Source organism: Myodes glareolus, chromosome 10, assembly GCF_982192425.1.
Source record: "Myodes glareolus chromosome 10, mMyoGla1.1, whole genome shotgun sequence".
NCBI classification, from domain to species: domain Eukaryota; kingdom Metazoa; phylum Chordata; class Mammalia; order Rodentia; family Cricetidae; genus Myodes; species Myodes glareolus.
This window is the reverse complement of record NC_142035.1, coordinates 28,336,146-28,352,766: the sequence shown is the minus strand read 5'-3', so window position 1 is coordinate 28,352,766 and position 16,621 is coordinate 28,336,146. Positions and strand designations below refer to the sequence as shown.

General features: G+C 44.9%; 1 long non-coding RNA gene and 1 other non-coding gene across 2 annotated transcripts; one reads left to right on the top strand and one right to left on the bottom strand.

Annotated features, from left to right (window-relative positions):
• Positions 1-980: 980 nt before the first annotated feature.
• Positions 981-16,621, bottom strand: LOC148120596 (uncharacterized). The gene is made up of 2 exons (XR_015739049.1): positions 4,494-16,621; positions 981-2,371 (listed from the first exon to the last, which is right to left on the bottom strand). It is a non-coding gene; the product is annotated as an uncharacterized LOC148120596 (long non-coding RNA).
• LOC148120597 (U6 spliceosomal RNA) lies at positions 9,111-9,216 on the top strand. Its single transcript, XR_015739161.1, has one exon. It is a non-coding gene; the product is annotated as a U6 spliceosomal RNA (small nuclear RNA).

Sequence of the window (16,621 nt, the reverse complement as noted above, 5' to 3'; positions counted from 1 at the left end):
AGAAGTGTGAGCCAAACAAATCCTTTTCTACCTCACTTGCTTTCTAGTCATGGTGTTTTATTGCAGCACTAGAAACCATAACTAAAACATGGGCCCATCACCCACATCCACGAGAAGGATACTTTTCTCCCTGTGGGATTCTGGACTCAGTTCTTTCTTCATCATTTAAAATGTGGCAGCCCACTGGGACCCTGGAGTTCTGGTGGGAAACATAATGGAGAAAGCTAGAGAGGTGGCTCAGCAGTGAAGAGCACTTGTCTGGTCTAGGAGAGAACCAGAGTTTGATTCCACAGCACCTATGTCTAGTGGTCCCAATAGCCTCTAACTCTAGCTCCAAGGGATCTAACGTTCTCATCTGTCCTTCCTGGGCACCTACATATATTTACACATTCTCATTCATAGACACACACACACACACACACATAAATAAATTAAAAGAAAGTTACAGAGCCTCTTCTTTGGAATCTATGGTGAAGCTTTGTCCATCTCAGTCCCATTAATGTTAATAAAACACTCAGATACCATACTTTTTCTTAACTATCAATAAATAAAAGTTTAGAAAAGGTAACTGCACAACTTAGTGATATGATAAGAATTGTAAAACCCAAAATAATTACTAGAGAATAGTAGAAACAGTTTGAAAAGTCCACTACAGCATCACGCATGTCTACTACCTAACTAGTAATAACACCATGAAGTATAATCATTATGCTCATTATTATCATTATTGTCTTAAGTCCTTGCTATGGCTTGGATGTGGAACGTCAAGGACAAGCTCATGAGTTTGGCTACTAGGTTCCCACCAGGAGTTGCTCTTTTCAGGAGTTGTGGGACCCTCAGGAGGTGTGGTCCAGATATACAAACAGGGTCAATGAGGGCATAAGTGGTGTTACATGACTTTTCCTGGGGAATCACAAGCAAATGTCTACTCACCTTAGATAGGGAACCAATGACAGACCAAAGTAACAATTCTACCAAAGTCCATCATAATAAAGCAACGTGTTTATTAGGGTTATTTACAAGAATCTGGGGCTAATTGCAAGCGCATTAGTGACTCATAAGCAACTACAACACTGAAATGCCCACACTTCATAAGTGATAACTCACAAGAGCCACAAACTCGAGCTTTCTACGGGGTTTGCAAACAGTTCTACAGGTAGGAGGATCTCTCCCCCAGCAGTTGTGTCTTATATTTGTAACCTTGGGGAGGGGTCTTGTGGATCCTTTTAGCTTTAGGGACTTCCTCAGATTTGTGATTGTTTATTTCTTTAGATGTTGAGCCTCCTGGCTCCCTCATAGAGGTAACACTTCCATTCTGGGAAAAACAAACAAATGGTACACAATATTCTACCCCCTCCTCTGGCTCTTACAATCTTCCCATCCCCTCTTCCGCAATGTTCCCTGAGCCTTGGAGAGGGTGATGCACATGTGTGACTTTGATTAACTATTCAGTCCCTATGACACAGTATAGAATGAGAACACTCATTCTCAGGTTCTTCACCAGTGGTTATGAGGCTCCGTCACACACCATCATTTCCAAAAAGGAAGTTTCCTTCTGTGATCGATTACAGCTGGCAGCAACAGTGGTCTATGGGGTAAGGAAGCACAAGTATTTAGAAAGCAGTTTAGGAGACAGACTTATCATGATCGTCCACTTAACCTAACAATAACAGTTGCTTCCCTATTGGGGCTGTGACTGTGCAGCCACGGGATTCTGCTTTGGCTTACAGTACCAGACACGCATTCCTTCTGGTCAAGCAAGTCTTAAATTTAATCAGAAAGCTGTGGTTGTATCCATAATAGTTGTGCCAAATTGTGCCAGAAGGCAGATACTGGTGTTGTAGCATACAGCGTCCATAAATGAACAGACACTTCTTCCCCAAGCACCTTTCAACACTATGAAGGCCAGCCAGTGAGGTGGGAACTTCCAGGTTCCTCAGCTTTCTTTCTCTATGACCTGTAATCAAAGCATATGGCGTCTTCAAGAACAGGGACTTATCAACTAGTCCTGGCATGTACTCAGTAACAGTGCCAGAACCCTTTGTAATCTGTGCCACAGGAACTTCCCTGGTCAACAACCCATAAAGATGTAGTCTGCTCCTAGCACTAAAATTCATTCAAAATTCTATAACATCTGGGAGTGCCATTTTTGACCCATGAAAGGTACTTAAACCATTTAGCTGCTGTTTTAATAACCCATTCTTTCCTTCAGTTACCCCAACCCCAGTAGAATCATAAAGTTGGTGGGGGCATCATTGTAACCTGGTCGTCCTCATCCCGGTTCCATGTATCTGTCACTGTCAATTCTCTGTGGGTGTGCACGCCATGCTGAATCGGGGGAGACACTGATGGTGGCTTCACCTGTTGCTTGCTGCATAAAAATGCATGAAATAAACCCCTTTAAAAGGCAGGTTTGGAAGAACATACAGAGTAGGATTATTAAAGGACTGAGAAGTTTTTATTGTTGTCTGCCGACCGAAGAAAAGAGGGAGCACCTAGGCAACAATAAAATCCTGCCTGTGAGCTATACATGCTGTGGAGGCAGCCATGGTAACAGTAGGTGGACAGGATACAATGCATTTCTGCATCTAGGCCCCCATTTTTAATGATGTCTTTTTCTTTAAAGAAAAATATTTACTGTATATACATGGAAGTTAACTTGCAGGAGTCAGTTCTGGCTTTATACCATGTGGGTCCTAGGGAATGAATTAAGGTACCCAGGCTTGATGTCAAGTGCCTTTACTCACTAAGCTGTTTCCTGGACTAAATATGCTTTTAAATAAACAGATTATAAACACACCCATTTGAGGGGTTTCTCAATAATATATTATCGCATAAATCCCACAGTATCCTTCCTAAAAGACTTGCCCTAGATGTAGGCAGACAGCAGAGGACAGTGGCTCAGGGCTGGGCAAGGATGTGGGAGAAGGGTTGGTGGAGGGAATGATGCAGACAGGCTCTCAGGAGGAATCAGACTGAGGGCCCAGCACAGCCCAGAGCCAGCACAGTCAAAGGGAAGTCCTGCATGTTTCTCCTAAGAGGCCACTTTCTTGTGTCTGTTTCAAGTGCTGTTGGAGGCACTGTGCTTCCTGGAAGCTGATGCCGGGGAGTGGAGAGCAGCGTGCTGAGGATGCTTGCAGGCACAAGAGAGAGCCAGGTAAGAAGTTCAAATGGCTGTGTGCCAGTGGGAAGTTGGGTCCATAGCAGCTGAAACTAAAGGCAAAGCATTCCTGTGTCTGCAGATGAAGACTGGAGAGGACAGGGCATGCCATGCCCTTCTCAGATCACCTGGGACGCTGAGGACAGAGAAAGGGTTCTGGGAGGCAGGTCTGAGCTCATGACCATCCTGACTGTCCCCTCTAGGTAGATTCGTAACGACAGGTGGTGCCACAGTTGTGCCAACAAAGTGAAGTGCTCCGTGGAACTCAGATATCCTGTAAACAGGGATCCACGGAGTGCTGGTGACCATCAGGAAAACAAGCCTCAGAAGACCTTCCATGCAGAGATGGTCAGCCCAGTTTCCTGTCCCCAGGGGTACCTGTCAGTCATTAGAAGAGGGAGCGCCACAGAAGCAGAGGACCCCCAGGGAGCATGACCAGTTTGTATGTGTTCAAGATGATGTAGGAGGGTCATCTGTCTATTTGTTACTTTCATTGATTAATAAAGAAACTGCCTTGACTTTTGATAGAACAGCAGCTTAGATAGGTGGAGTAGACAGAACAGGATGTTGGGAAGAAGGTAATGAAGGAGACGCCATGCTTCTCCTGGTCAAGATGGACGTGGGTTAGAATCCTCCCGGTAACCACAACCTCGGGGTGGTATACATATTATTAGATATGGGTTAGTCAAGATGTGAGAGTTAGCCAATTAGAGGCTGGAGGTAATGGGCCAGGCAATGTTTAAAAGAATACAGTTTCTGTGTAAGTATTTCGGGTAAAGCTAGCCGGTGGTAGGTGGGAACGCAGCCTGCTGTTCCTTTTGCAACATCAAGATGAATATTGCTGACCAGCTTGGAGCCAGAAACAGAAGAATGAGATTACAGGAAGTGTCCATCTTGTGCCCATAGGGAAGGTAGAGTGTACGGGAACAGGTGAGTCCATTGGTTAGGGTGCAGCTCTCAGCACCACCCTGGCTCATTAGACAGCTTGCTTCCTACACCCACCAAGATCCAGAAACATTCATAACTCACCCTGACACTATTATTGGTGCTTGTTGCTTTGCAACCTGAGTCATGTCCTTGGATGCATTCTTCTGTACTATGTATCTGGACAGATAGGAACACACACACACACACACACACACACACACACACACACACACCTCCCAATGTAACTCGTGCACAGTTGACACTAGTGAAGTTTGCTTGAACTAGAGATGACTTCCATTCCAAACAAGGTAGTTTTCATACTTCATATGATTTCCCCTCCTGGAAGCGCCTCAAAATTCCTCTAACTCACCATGTGCCTGTCTCCATCCCAACCCCAAAGACTTACCACCCTGTTCTGCTGCTTCACAGGAGCCATGTGCAGCCAGCATATGCCATGGTGTGCACGTTGCCCCAGGGCATCCGGTCGTGTGCAAGGTGAGGCCCAGCAGCTGTGTGTTGAGTGGAAGCAAGGTGAAGACTGGAATGTGTGACGGTTGAACTCAGAAGGAGTTGGTTCCAGGAATGGTCATGGATGAGAATCTGTTGGTGGGAAAACAATGGAGACCCCACTTTCTGAAAGCGAGGTTGTTCATTTGGGTTGTCCACAGTCTCCGGTCACATTCTCACCTTCTGAGAAAAGTCTGAGAGGGCAACCTACAGGGTGACAGGGCTTCCAGACACCACATTATTGTAAACAAGCAAACTACCATTGTAGGGTTTGATTCTGTGCCACCATGGAGAGAGGCTTTGTCATAAGGCCTTCACTACAATTTTTAATTGGACAAGCTTATACAGTTGCTGAGATGGAGCCACTGATGGATTCCATCTGTTGTAATGCCTTATATGCTGCTGGCAATTGCCATACAGCACAAAACTGAGCCTCTGCCCCTTCCCATGGCGAGAACAAAACCCCATTGAAATCATTTGTTCAGCTCATTTGTTCCATAGCACCCAGTCACAGCCTCCTGGAGTCCTAGTGACTTCTATAGGAAGAGATCCTGCAGCGATGGATCCCACAGCTGGTTAGCCTATTTTACAAAGATATTAGCTCGTTTAAGTCTCTTTAATCCCAGTCCCACATCGTTGCAGGACATTTGATCACACTATGAACCTGGAGATTGCATTATTTACTGGAAAAACCTGCTTCTAGTTGTGGTGCAGCTCATTCCTAGCGCACACCTTCAATCCAAGAGCTTTCTGCTTATTGTAAACAGGATTAAACAAAGTCAACCATAGGTCAAGAGGTGGAACAATCAACCATTTGACAGGAAAAAACCATGGAGGGTAAGAGGAATTCAGAAAGACAGATAGACTCACAGGAAGTAGAAGAAACATTAAGTTGGAAGAATTTTGTTTGAGATGGCGCAGGAGGAAAGCATTTTATCTGAGATGACAGCAGAGGAGGAAGGTCAGTCAGGTGCTTGCTCTGCCTCTCTGAGCAGCAGGGTTTCACCCCAGCATCTGGCTCCCGAGTCTTTATTGGTAAAAGTGAACATCTGAGATTTAGTTAAAAACACTATCACATGGAATCCTATTTATGAAATTATTCAGAGGATGGGCAGCTTGGGTAAGGCAGCATGTGAAAATCCTCCACTATCCCTCCAGTTCTCTTGCATTTACTGACACAGGTTTGCATACAATGTTTCTAATAACTTTGTTGGATAATGTATGCACTGATGGGGCATGATGCTCCCAAGAATTTTACAGCTATATAAAATTGTATATGTAATTATATAATTATATTATGTCTTGTGTGGGGTGATCTCTCTGTTGTTTCTCTAGGCACAGCCGTTTAGCTACTCTTTTAAAGCTGTAAAACAGTCCCAGGATGAACTTAGGTCATCTGTGTATGTGATGGGTATGTGAGGTGCCAGCGTCATGTAGCACACGTGATGGGTATGTGCGGTGCCAGTGTCATGTGGTGCACGTGATGGGTATGTGAGGTGTGGCAGGGTCATATAGCATATGTAAAAATCAGAACAACTTTATGGCGTTGGCTCTCTTCTTTCACCTTTATGTGTATTCTCGGGAAGGAACTAAGGATTTCCAGGTTTCATGATCAACTTTGGCCTACTCAGCCCAATCACAAGTCCCAGACGGCCAATAGTCTTGTCCAGTGTGTGGTTCTTTCAGGAACGACGACATTTCCTCTAAACCTTCACCGTGTCTGTGCTCACACGGTGTGCTCCACCCATCAAGCGGCCATGCACTCAGCACCACAAAGCAATCTTCCATCCTTGGGTCCCCCCTAGGGACCGCCCATCTTCTGGAGACTCTCAGTCACATGTCTCACTACTCAGCTCAAGGCGTGCACAACTTCTGACAGGAAGGCACTATCGCACGCTACACAGAGAAGCGAAAACACACCAGCATCCCTTCTGAGAGTGCTCTGCCCTCAGACCGTTCAGCCTTAGCTTCATGCCTGACTACCCAGGACGATTAAATAACATCTCAATTTCATCTATACTCTGTCAGGTCTCTGCCTGAGTGTCAAGTATGTTGCATGACTTTTTTCTGGGAAGCCTGGCCAGGTATAAAGAAATGTCTGTCCACCACAGACAGGCAACAGATCAAACTAAGGATTCCAGCAAAATGGTGAATCAGCGAGGTTATTGGTATCACTGGGAGCATGGGTAATAAGAACAGTAGACAAAAATTGACCCTCAGGTACTAGTCTTACAGACACAAGCAGCTACACCTAGCTGTTGACCTGAATACTGGGGATTTGAACTCAGGTCTTTAGGCTTGCTGAGTTGGCTCTTCATTGACTGGGCCATCTCCCCAGTCCAATACTAAGTACTCTTGTTAAGACTTTCCCACGTATGTTCCTCGAGAAGACCAGCTTTTGTTGTTGTTACCATTTTTGTGTCTTTATTAATATCTACTCTGGGGCAACCCCGGCCTCACATGATGAGTCTGGAAGTCCCTGCCCTTTCTATGTTGCAGATGCACTCATGTGAACTCTTTCAGGCAGTGGCAAAGCCATCAGTGACCCTGTCTGAATGAGGCTTTTCTTTTTTGTGTGGTTTCTGTTCTTTATTCTATTATTTCAATCTTGTTTGTTGTCACTTATCTGCTTCGGTATTCCATGTCCTAAGGGTTAATTCTGGACTGTCACTTGTGTCTAGAAAGTTACCCATCTGTTTAAAACCTTCCAGATAGTGGGGTATAAATTTTCAAAATATTCCCTACTGATCTCTGGACTTCACTGACACCCTGTCCTATCGCCATCACCTGTGTCTAAGGCTAGTAAACTTATGTCTTCTCTTGTTTTTAAAATTATTTTTTGCCACAAATATGTCAGTACTTCTTATCCTTCTGTTAGCAAACTCCTTTTTCTATTGATCATTGTGTTCTTGTGGATGGCATTTCATTACTTTCAATTCTGATCCTTATTACTTCTCTCTACAGTCTCTGGGTTTGATTTGTCCTTGTTTTTAGATGAGCATCAAGTACATCATTATGTTGTTTATTTGAGATATCTCTGATTTTTAATGTAAGGATTTACAGATAAAGACTCTCCTAGATCTGAGTTTAATTTTCTTCATCTGCCTTCTTTAGCTGTTGCTGCTACTAAATATTTCTCTCAAGGGGAGGGGTGGTGATGGAGGAGGACCTTAAGGCCAGCATCTCAAATGACCACACCCTTGAAAACTATTATCAGCACTGGGCCAGGGAGCAAAGGATAACTCATATGACTATGGATCAGAAGATTCCAGGTTTGAGTCCTGGCTGATTTGATGTGTGCAGATTACTTGCTGGGCAGTAGAGGTGCACACCTTTAATCCCAGCACTCGGGAAGAAGAGGCAGACAGACCTCTATGAGTTTGAGGCCAACTTGTCTACAAAGAGAGTTCCAGAACAGGCTCCAAAATTACACAGAAAAAAACCTGTCTTGAAAAAACAAAACAAAACAAAACAAAAAAACCCAACACTGTTGTCACAAAACTTGCTTGGCCCACATGCCTTTGCGGGGGTGAAGTTGGCCTGGTCCTCCTCATAGAGACGTAGGTAGCAGTTTGTTGAAACATGGTCAAAGGAATGAGCCATGGTGAACAATGACTTTGGGAACTGTTAGAGAGGCTTCAGGAAAAAGGCAGAGGGCATTATCACCTCAGATACATTTTGTCCTTAGACGTGATTTTGTTTCTCCTGTGTTAAACATTTACATCCAATTTACAAGACAAGTTTATTCTTGTTGGATGTCGGAACACAGCTATGGAACCAAATCTGGCGAAAGGATATGTTGAGTGTCGTCCTCAGTATACCCTCAATCCGGATATGGCCTTCAGTCTTTCTTTTATTCTGTCCCAGATATAATCTATAGTACACGCCAGGCAACTGTGTTTAAATCGGTCTGTCCTGGGAAAGTTCTGGGAAAGGGCTGCTCTATTAATAGTTAGCATGTTCTTCCTGACATCTTTGCATGTCTTTTAAATCAAACAACCTTCCCTGAATCGTTGCATTCTTTGCTATATTTGTGTATAAAAGTACACTGGAAATAAAGTAAGGTCTGTCCCGTTCTTTCAGGTTCTCAGGCCCCAGGTTCAGCAGACAAGATCTGCACAGGCCAGCATAAGCTGACAGCAGTAAAATCCTGACATGGGAAAGAAGAAAGCCTGCTTTGCCGTGTGTGAGGTTGAGATAGTGAGAGCTTTAGACCATCCCAATGTTGTCACACTCTACCACACCACTGATCCTACACAACACCTGGATCGTCCTGGCGCGTGCCTCGTAGGTGATCCAGGTTACAGAGAGTCATGGTGTCAGTGCAGAGTGCCACAGCGGATGAACTATGCCATCGTTTGGATTCTGCAGAAGGATGAGGCCTATAGACTCATAAACTATTTAAGCAGGTAGTGTGCGTTCTCCAGTACTGTCACAGAAAAGGAAATAGACACAGGTAATTAACAACACAAAACATCATGGTGGACAACCAGGGGGCATGAAATAAGTAATTTTGGTGCTCGCTCCAGCAGCACACACACTGAAACTGGAACGATACAGAGAAGCTTAGCATGGCCTCTTGGAAGGATGACACTCAAATTAGCAAAGGGTTCCATATTTTTAAAAAAAATAAGTGATTTTGACCTGAGTAACAAACTCAGCACTGGGGAGAAGCTGATGGCCTTCTGTGGTACCATTGCATGCTGTGCACCTGAATTCTTTCGGAACAGTGTATGATAGGTGAAAGACCCCAACCCTAGTCTCCATCTTAAGATGTTTTTGTGATCAACTAGGCCAGGTAAAAACAGGATATCTGTGGGCAGCAGAAGCAGTCTTGAGACCAGCTACAACTGCCAAGGGGGTAAAAACAGGATATCTGTGGGCAGCAGAAGCAGCCTTGAGAAAAACACCCAGTCCTTTGTGTATCAAAATCCAAGGGGGCAGAAACTGGCTGAAACTGACTTAATATAGACTTGGTTTTGGCCTGATGTTGACCCACCCCATATGTTAATTTGAGTTGACCAATGATATTGCTGTTGCTATGCTTCCCCGTTATGTAACCCTGAGACCCTATAAATGCTTGCTGGAAAAATACACGGGGGGCTCAATCTCACTGGAGTACTGAGTCACCTGTTGGCGCCCTCGACAATAAAGAATCCTCTTGCTGTTTGCATCCATTGGCGTGGCTTATTGAGTTTGGGGGAATCCTTCCTGAATTAGGGTCTTTCAGTAGGCTTGTTGTGGACATCTGGGGTCTGGGAGTAGTGGTTTACTTTATGGTTCCTATGTCTTGTCTCCCTAACTTAAAAAAAAGGAAATGCATGTGTAGGTAGAAAATATTATAAAATATTGTATTATCCCTTCTTAACTTTCTCTAGAACTTTATGACATGATCAGTCAGTGGCTGGCCATTGACCCTGGACACAGTCCCAACTAGGCCACATAATAAGACACCTGTGTATGAACCACATGATCAACTTTACCTGGGTTCTTTAACAAACAAATTCCCAACCAACTACAACCCTACATGAATTTACAAATAGTTTTGTGGTGCAGCCTTCAAAAACCCAACCTCTTTAAGACAGAAAAGCAGGAGGAGATAGCACTTAACTGTGCAGCAGTTGTCTCTGTGGAGAGGACAAATTGACAAGCATTTTAAGACTTGGAAGCAGGGTAGCACCATCGCCTCTGCAAATTCTCCCACCTTCCTTCTCTGCCTGAGGGGACCCAGTTTCCCTGCCCACCCCACTCGCACCTTGCCCACTAAAGGCAAGCTTCCATCATGACGGGAAGGATGAAATAGTGCACAGCATATCTGCAACTCTGTGCTGCCAGAGAGGAGCCATCCGGCATCATACTCTAACAGAGCATTCCTGAGGCTAGTCAGGAGGCCTCGCGGTGTGAGCAGCAGCTGGAGGAAGATGGACAGCACCACCATGCTTAAGGACCTGTCCATCTTCAGAGAGTTCGTTATCAGAAACCTCCTTCACCAAGTCACCCCAGAATGTGACCAGAGCTGGGGCTTAACACCCAAAGAGTAACACAAATTCCTAGGATACAACACCTCCCATCTCCAGGAAGGAAGCCCAGAATAGAACATGAGCACACAAGACACAGACAGCAGTTCTCCTCACAACCCTCTGCAGATATCACCTCAGGCACAGCTCCATGGCCAGCCCCAAGGGGTGAGAGAGTCTCTCTAAAAAGGCAGAAGGTCTAAAGAATCAAACTGCAAATTGCTTGCACAGATTATGTCCCTGCCCTCTGACGCCAAAGAGGCAGCACTGACCAGGAAGAGACACCTGTCAGTGAATCAGAAAAACAGTGGAGGCAGGGGTGGGAACAGATAGGTAGAGTGGCCACATGTATGTCTGCATTTTCTCTGGACACTTTTAATATCCTTTTCAAATATGCATATTTAGGGAATGGTTCACTTAACATACCTGTCACCCAAGAAGGCAGTTCCCACAGCATCTCCCTTCTGAGGACCGTGAAGTAGACTAGACAACAGAAAATGGTGACTGGAGGCTAAACAAGAACGGTAGAGAAGGGCTGGTGAGAGAAAAGAAAAGGTCACCCAGGAAGAGTCAGCCAAGGAAACCGTCCTACTGCAGGGCCTGTACAGTCAAAGAGAAAGGCCATGTATTTCAATGTCACCCAAAGTCCTTTTCCGGTATCTCTCTGCTTTTAAGTGTTGATGGATTGGCTGGGCCCCCTGGTGGCTGACATCTGATATGGATACCGATAGCCACAGCAGAGAACCCAGCCTATGTCCAGGCAGCTGAACCCTGGTCGAGAAGATCCTGTCTAGCATGAAAGGAATACAAATTACCATATGCTTGTCCGCACAGAATCCCACTCACAAAATCATTGCCTCAGTACTGGACCTCAAATGTGTCCTCTTGAGAGTAGAGGTTAAGTCAAAAGGATGTCCACAGACATCAGGTCCAAAGGGCCCCTGTGAATCCCTGAACAGAGGTGCTGAGACATGTCCACCGATGCTCCTCTGTCCATTCTGTATGTTTCTGGGTAAAGGGAGATAGTTTCTGCATGAAATTATCCTTCCCAGTCAGACTATCCCACCATGGACAAGAGAGGCTACAGGCAATGCAGGCTGGCTCAGGCCACGGAGCTTGTAATTGTTGGTCACAGAGTGATAGACAATTGCACAGATTTCATCTCTTTGTGCAAATCTCCATCTTCAGATTCCCATGAGCAGTAAAGCGTCACTTTACTAAGGGAGGAAGAGGATCAGGACTAGGGAGAGAGAAGGTGGACAGGCAGGGAGATGGAAGAAAAATGGCCATCGATCCCGAGAACCCTCATCACCTTGCATTGGCACTTCATGTACAACAACACGGTCCATGTTACCATCATGGAATCACACACAGTGGTCCGAAGAGAACATTCCAAGCTATACATGCCTCTGTGACACAGAAACCATTTTTTCTGCAAGGGAAATTCCCAGGAATCCACAGGAATGACCCCAGCTAAGACCCTAAGCAATAACAGAGAGGGTGCCTGAACTGTCCTTCCCCCCTGTCTCTAATCAGATTGATGACTACCTTAATTGTCATCATAGAAACGTCATTCAACAACTGAAGGAAGAAGATGCAAAGATCCACAGCTAGCACTGGACTGAGATTCCAGCATCCAGTAGAAGAGAGGGAGGAGCAATAATATGAGCAAAGTGGTCAAGACCACGATGGGGACACCTACAGAAAGCTGACCTGAGCTCATGGGAGCTCACTGATTCCGAACTGACAGCGAGGGAACCTGCAAAGGCCCAAACTAGGCCCGCTGAATGTGGGTGACAGTTGTATGGCTGGGGCAGTCTGTGGGGCCAGGATTTATCCTAGTGCTTGAACTGACTTTGTGGAGCCATTCTCTTTGGAGGGATCCCTTGCTCAGCCTAGATATAGCAGGGAGGGCCCTGGTCCTGCCTCAAAGTGATGTGCCAGATTTTGTTGACCCCCCACAGGAAGCCTTATCTTCTCTGAGGAATGGTTGGGGAGGTGGAGTGGGTGGAAGGTGGGGAGCAGGAGGTGGGGTGGGTGGAAGGTGGGGAGCAGGAGGAGGGGAGGGGAAGGGAACTGGGATTGGTATGTAAAATGAAAAAGATTGTTTTAAAAATAAATTTTAAAAATATTATTTTCTTCTTTAATTTTCTTTTATGTATTTAACTACACACTCACATGATGATGTGCTGATATGTGTAATAAAATACATGGCAAAATGTTTGATACCAGAATATGCCCATAATCTCAATGTGCCATTTGCCCTAGGGGACAAAAGCATTGGTAACTCACTATAATTTACTAGTCTTCATTATGAATATTTAATCTCAGACTTCTTTCTCCTTCTTGCTTATCTATATCTCCCCATCTTATGTTCATTTTTACATGTGTATCTAATATTAAGCAGGTTTGCAATATTTTTCTTATGCGCTTATTTTCCTTAGCAAATGTGTTCAAGGTTTACCGATTTTGTGATAAATGACAGAACCCTCCCTTGGGTTTTCTAACACAAGTTGTTGCAGTGTGGCCCAGGCTGGCCGAGAATGAGAGCTCTTCTGCCTCTGCCTCCAGCGGGCTGAGCTTACAGGGGGACTTCCCCTCCATTTATGTCCCAATAATGACCCTATTTGCTAGACATGTGGATGCCATAGGCGAGAATTCTAAAGATTCGAATCCTGCTTGAGTAGGCTTTGATTTGGTGAGAGCATTTCTGTGGCTGGCAGTCCTCTATTGTTCTCCAGACTCATTGTCTTCAACTGCTTCTGTGCTGATCTTTTGAAGATTCTCACAAGGGCCTAGGTTATGTCCCCAAGGCACTGTCCCTGAAATATAATCTTGCTTTCACCTGGTTTGCAGGTCTCCCTCTAGCAGAGGAGGCCTGGGTGGTCATGCAAATCCTGTTAAAGCAGCCCTTCTGTATTAGTTGGGGCTCTATCTGTCGGGGAGCAGAATGAATAGACTGAATACATAGACTGAATCTATTAGAGTGAGTTACTGACTGTAGGTCAACTGGTCCAACAAAGGCTGTCTACCAACTGAACGTTCAAGAATCCAAGCAGTTGTTCAGTCCATGAGGCTGGATGGCTCAGCTGGTCTTCTGTACATCCAAATCCCAAAGAAGTAGGTTCTAAACATCAGTGAAATGAGAGTGAGGGCAAGTAGGCAGGGAGCACAAACTTTCTTCTTCATTTTTAGTTAATTTGATCATTTGAGGTATGAAGACTCACCTTAAATTTAGATCAAGAGGTGATTCCTCACAGATATGCCCAGTGATTTGAGTTTTTAGTTAATTCCAGATGCTGTCGAGTTGACAACTAAGAACAACCATCACACCTTCCTTCAAGGACACAGTGGGGTCTGAGGTTAAGTGATCTTGATCTCCTGATGTTCTAGAGAGTCCTAGCCCCACCTTCTCATGTCAAACAATCCCTGTGGAAAGTCTCTCTGCCTGGAGAACTCCCTTATTACCAGTCCAGAAACCTGGGACTCGAGATCATAGAGTGGTACACGCTTTAAGGGAGGTGAAGAAATGGGTAGAAAACATCCCCCCAATTTCCCAACTCCCTCTATCATACTCAGTCTGTTGCCACCAGGATGTAAGGTTTACATAGTACTGGACCTGAAGGGCACGTTTTCCCCCATCCTTTTTATCAGAATTAAGTCGGCCCATCTTTGTATGTGAATGGGTTGATCCTGAAATGGGGAGATCGAGGCAACTAACCTGGATCTGATTATCTCAGAGGTTCAAGAATTCCCCTACCATCTTTGATGAAGCTCTCAACAAGGAATTCAGCCATTTTCACAGTAAGTACCTAGGTTCCCAGAAGTTACCCTACTTCAATGTGGGGATGATTTCCTGTTAGTAGCCAAGGGCAAGGAGGACTATTTAAGAGCTACTCAGGGTCTCTTAGAAACTCTGGCTCAGTTACAGAGTGTCCACAAAGAAAGCTCAGATTTGTTCACTCCAGATTACCTCTTTGGGTTATAATTTTAGAGAAGGAAAAAGGTTTTGGTCTAAAACATGCCTAGAAGCCATAATGAAAATTTCAATTCCAACCACTAAGGAAGAAACTCCTGGGGGCTGCTGGATATTGCCACTTCCAGATTCCCAAGTTTGCTGAAATCGCCAGGCCTACACCTGAGTACAAAGGCAACACACACTTGAAATGGACTGAGGGACACAAACAGGCCTTTTAAGAACTTGAAAGAGGCTCTTGTACAGAACCTCTGCCTTAACCTCCTGACATCACAAAGCCCTTCCATCTTTACGTACATGGAAGAAAAAGCATTGCTAAGAGAGTCCTGACCCAAACCTTGGGTCCCTGAAAAGGACCCATAGCATCTATCTCAAAAAGACAGATCCTGTGGCCTCAGGATGGCCTCCTTGTTTACAAACCATAGCAGCTACTGTGATCCTTGTGAAAGAGGCAGACAAACTTATCCTGGAATAGACTCTAACCACAATGGACCCACATCCTACAAAGACCCTATTAAGAGATGCCACTAACTGTCGGATGTCTAATGCCCGCCTAACCCAATACCAGGCCCTTCACTTGGATAAAGACAGATTGACTTTTGACAAATGCATGACCATCAATCCCACCACCCTGTTCCTGGACAACTACCCCAAGGAACACATCCATAACTGGAGATGCCTGAAGATGCTGGATGTCGTCCAAGAGACCTGACCAGACCTGACGGAAACTCCCTTCTCCATCAGAGACCCTGACCTCTTCACAGATAGCAGCTTCATCTGTGAAGAAATAAGGTACACAGGAGCAGTGATATTTACAAGTTAAAAGGAAACAATTTGGGCACAAACCCTACCCAGAGACACATCGTCCCAAAACACAGAAATAATAGCCCTAACTTAGGCACTGAAATGGGCCAAGAGATAGAATTTAAACACACAGATAGCCAATACCATTTTCCATGGCTCATGTTCATGGACAAATAAACAAAGAGGACTGCTAAACTCAGAAAGAAAAAACATTAAAAACAAACAGGAAATCATCTAACTGTTGGAGGCCATTTCATTGCCCCCTGAGCTGGCTGCTTATACACTGGCCAGGACATCAGATGGACAGTAGCCTTCAGACCCAGGGAAACAATTTTACAGTAAAGCAGCAAGAGAGGCAGTTCTTGGGGACCTTTGTCCCCAACATAGGGGCTGTCAATATTGCCATGGATGGTGGATTCTACCAGATGGAAAAATCTGCATTCCTATGCTATTAGAAGAAATTAGCCGATTGCTCTCCACACCCCCTTCCCATCCAGAAAGTCTCAGAAATTATCTCCCATCATGTTTGGTTGCCTGGACATTGGGAGCTACACAGAGACATTTCAGATTCCTGTCTGACCCGCACTCGGGTAAATGACACAAAGAACTTACTCCTATATGGACAGCAGAGCGAAAGTATAGGACCTGGTGAACTCCGGGAACTGGACTTTACCGAAGTCAAACAAAGACCACATGACATAAGTACGTGCTTGTCTTTGTCAACGCTGTCTTGGGCTGGGTAGATATCTTTACAACCCAAATGGAAATGGCCCAGATAGTAGAAAAATAATAATTGAAATTATCCCAAAATTTGATCTTCCATTAACCCTGGGGTCCAACAATGGCCTGGCCTTCATGGCCAAGTTCTCTCAATCTCAAAGGTTCTCAGCACAATCTATTGTATGTATCACCCTCAGAGTTCAGGAATGGTACAAAGGATGACCAGGACTTCAAAGGAAGTTTTAATTAAATGCACTCTTGTGGCTGGTGATAACTGGGTTGATCTCCTGCCTTCTGCACTCCTAAGGTCCATTGTATCCCCTACTGGAAAAAAATCCATCCCATATGAAATAGTCTATGGATGTTTACTGCCATGATTTCCTAGGTACATCAAGAGCTGCTAAGCGATTCCCCAATCTCTGAATTTCTGAAGGATTACAATTAACTCTGGATAAGATCTTTTCTCAGGTCCGGACTGCCCAATCTATACAGCACGGCTCACCTGACCAG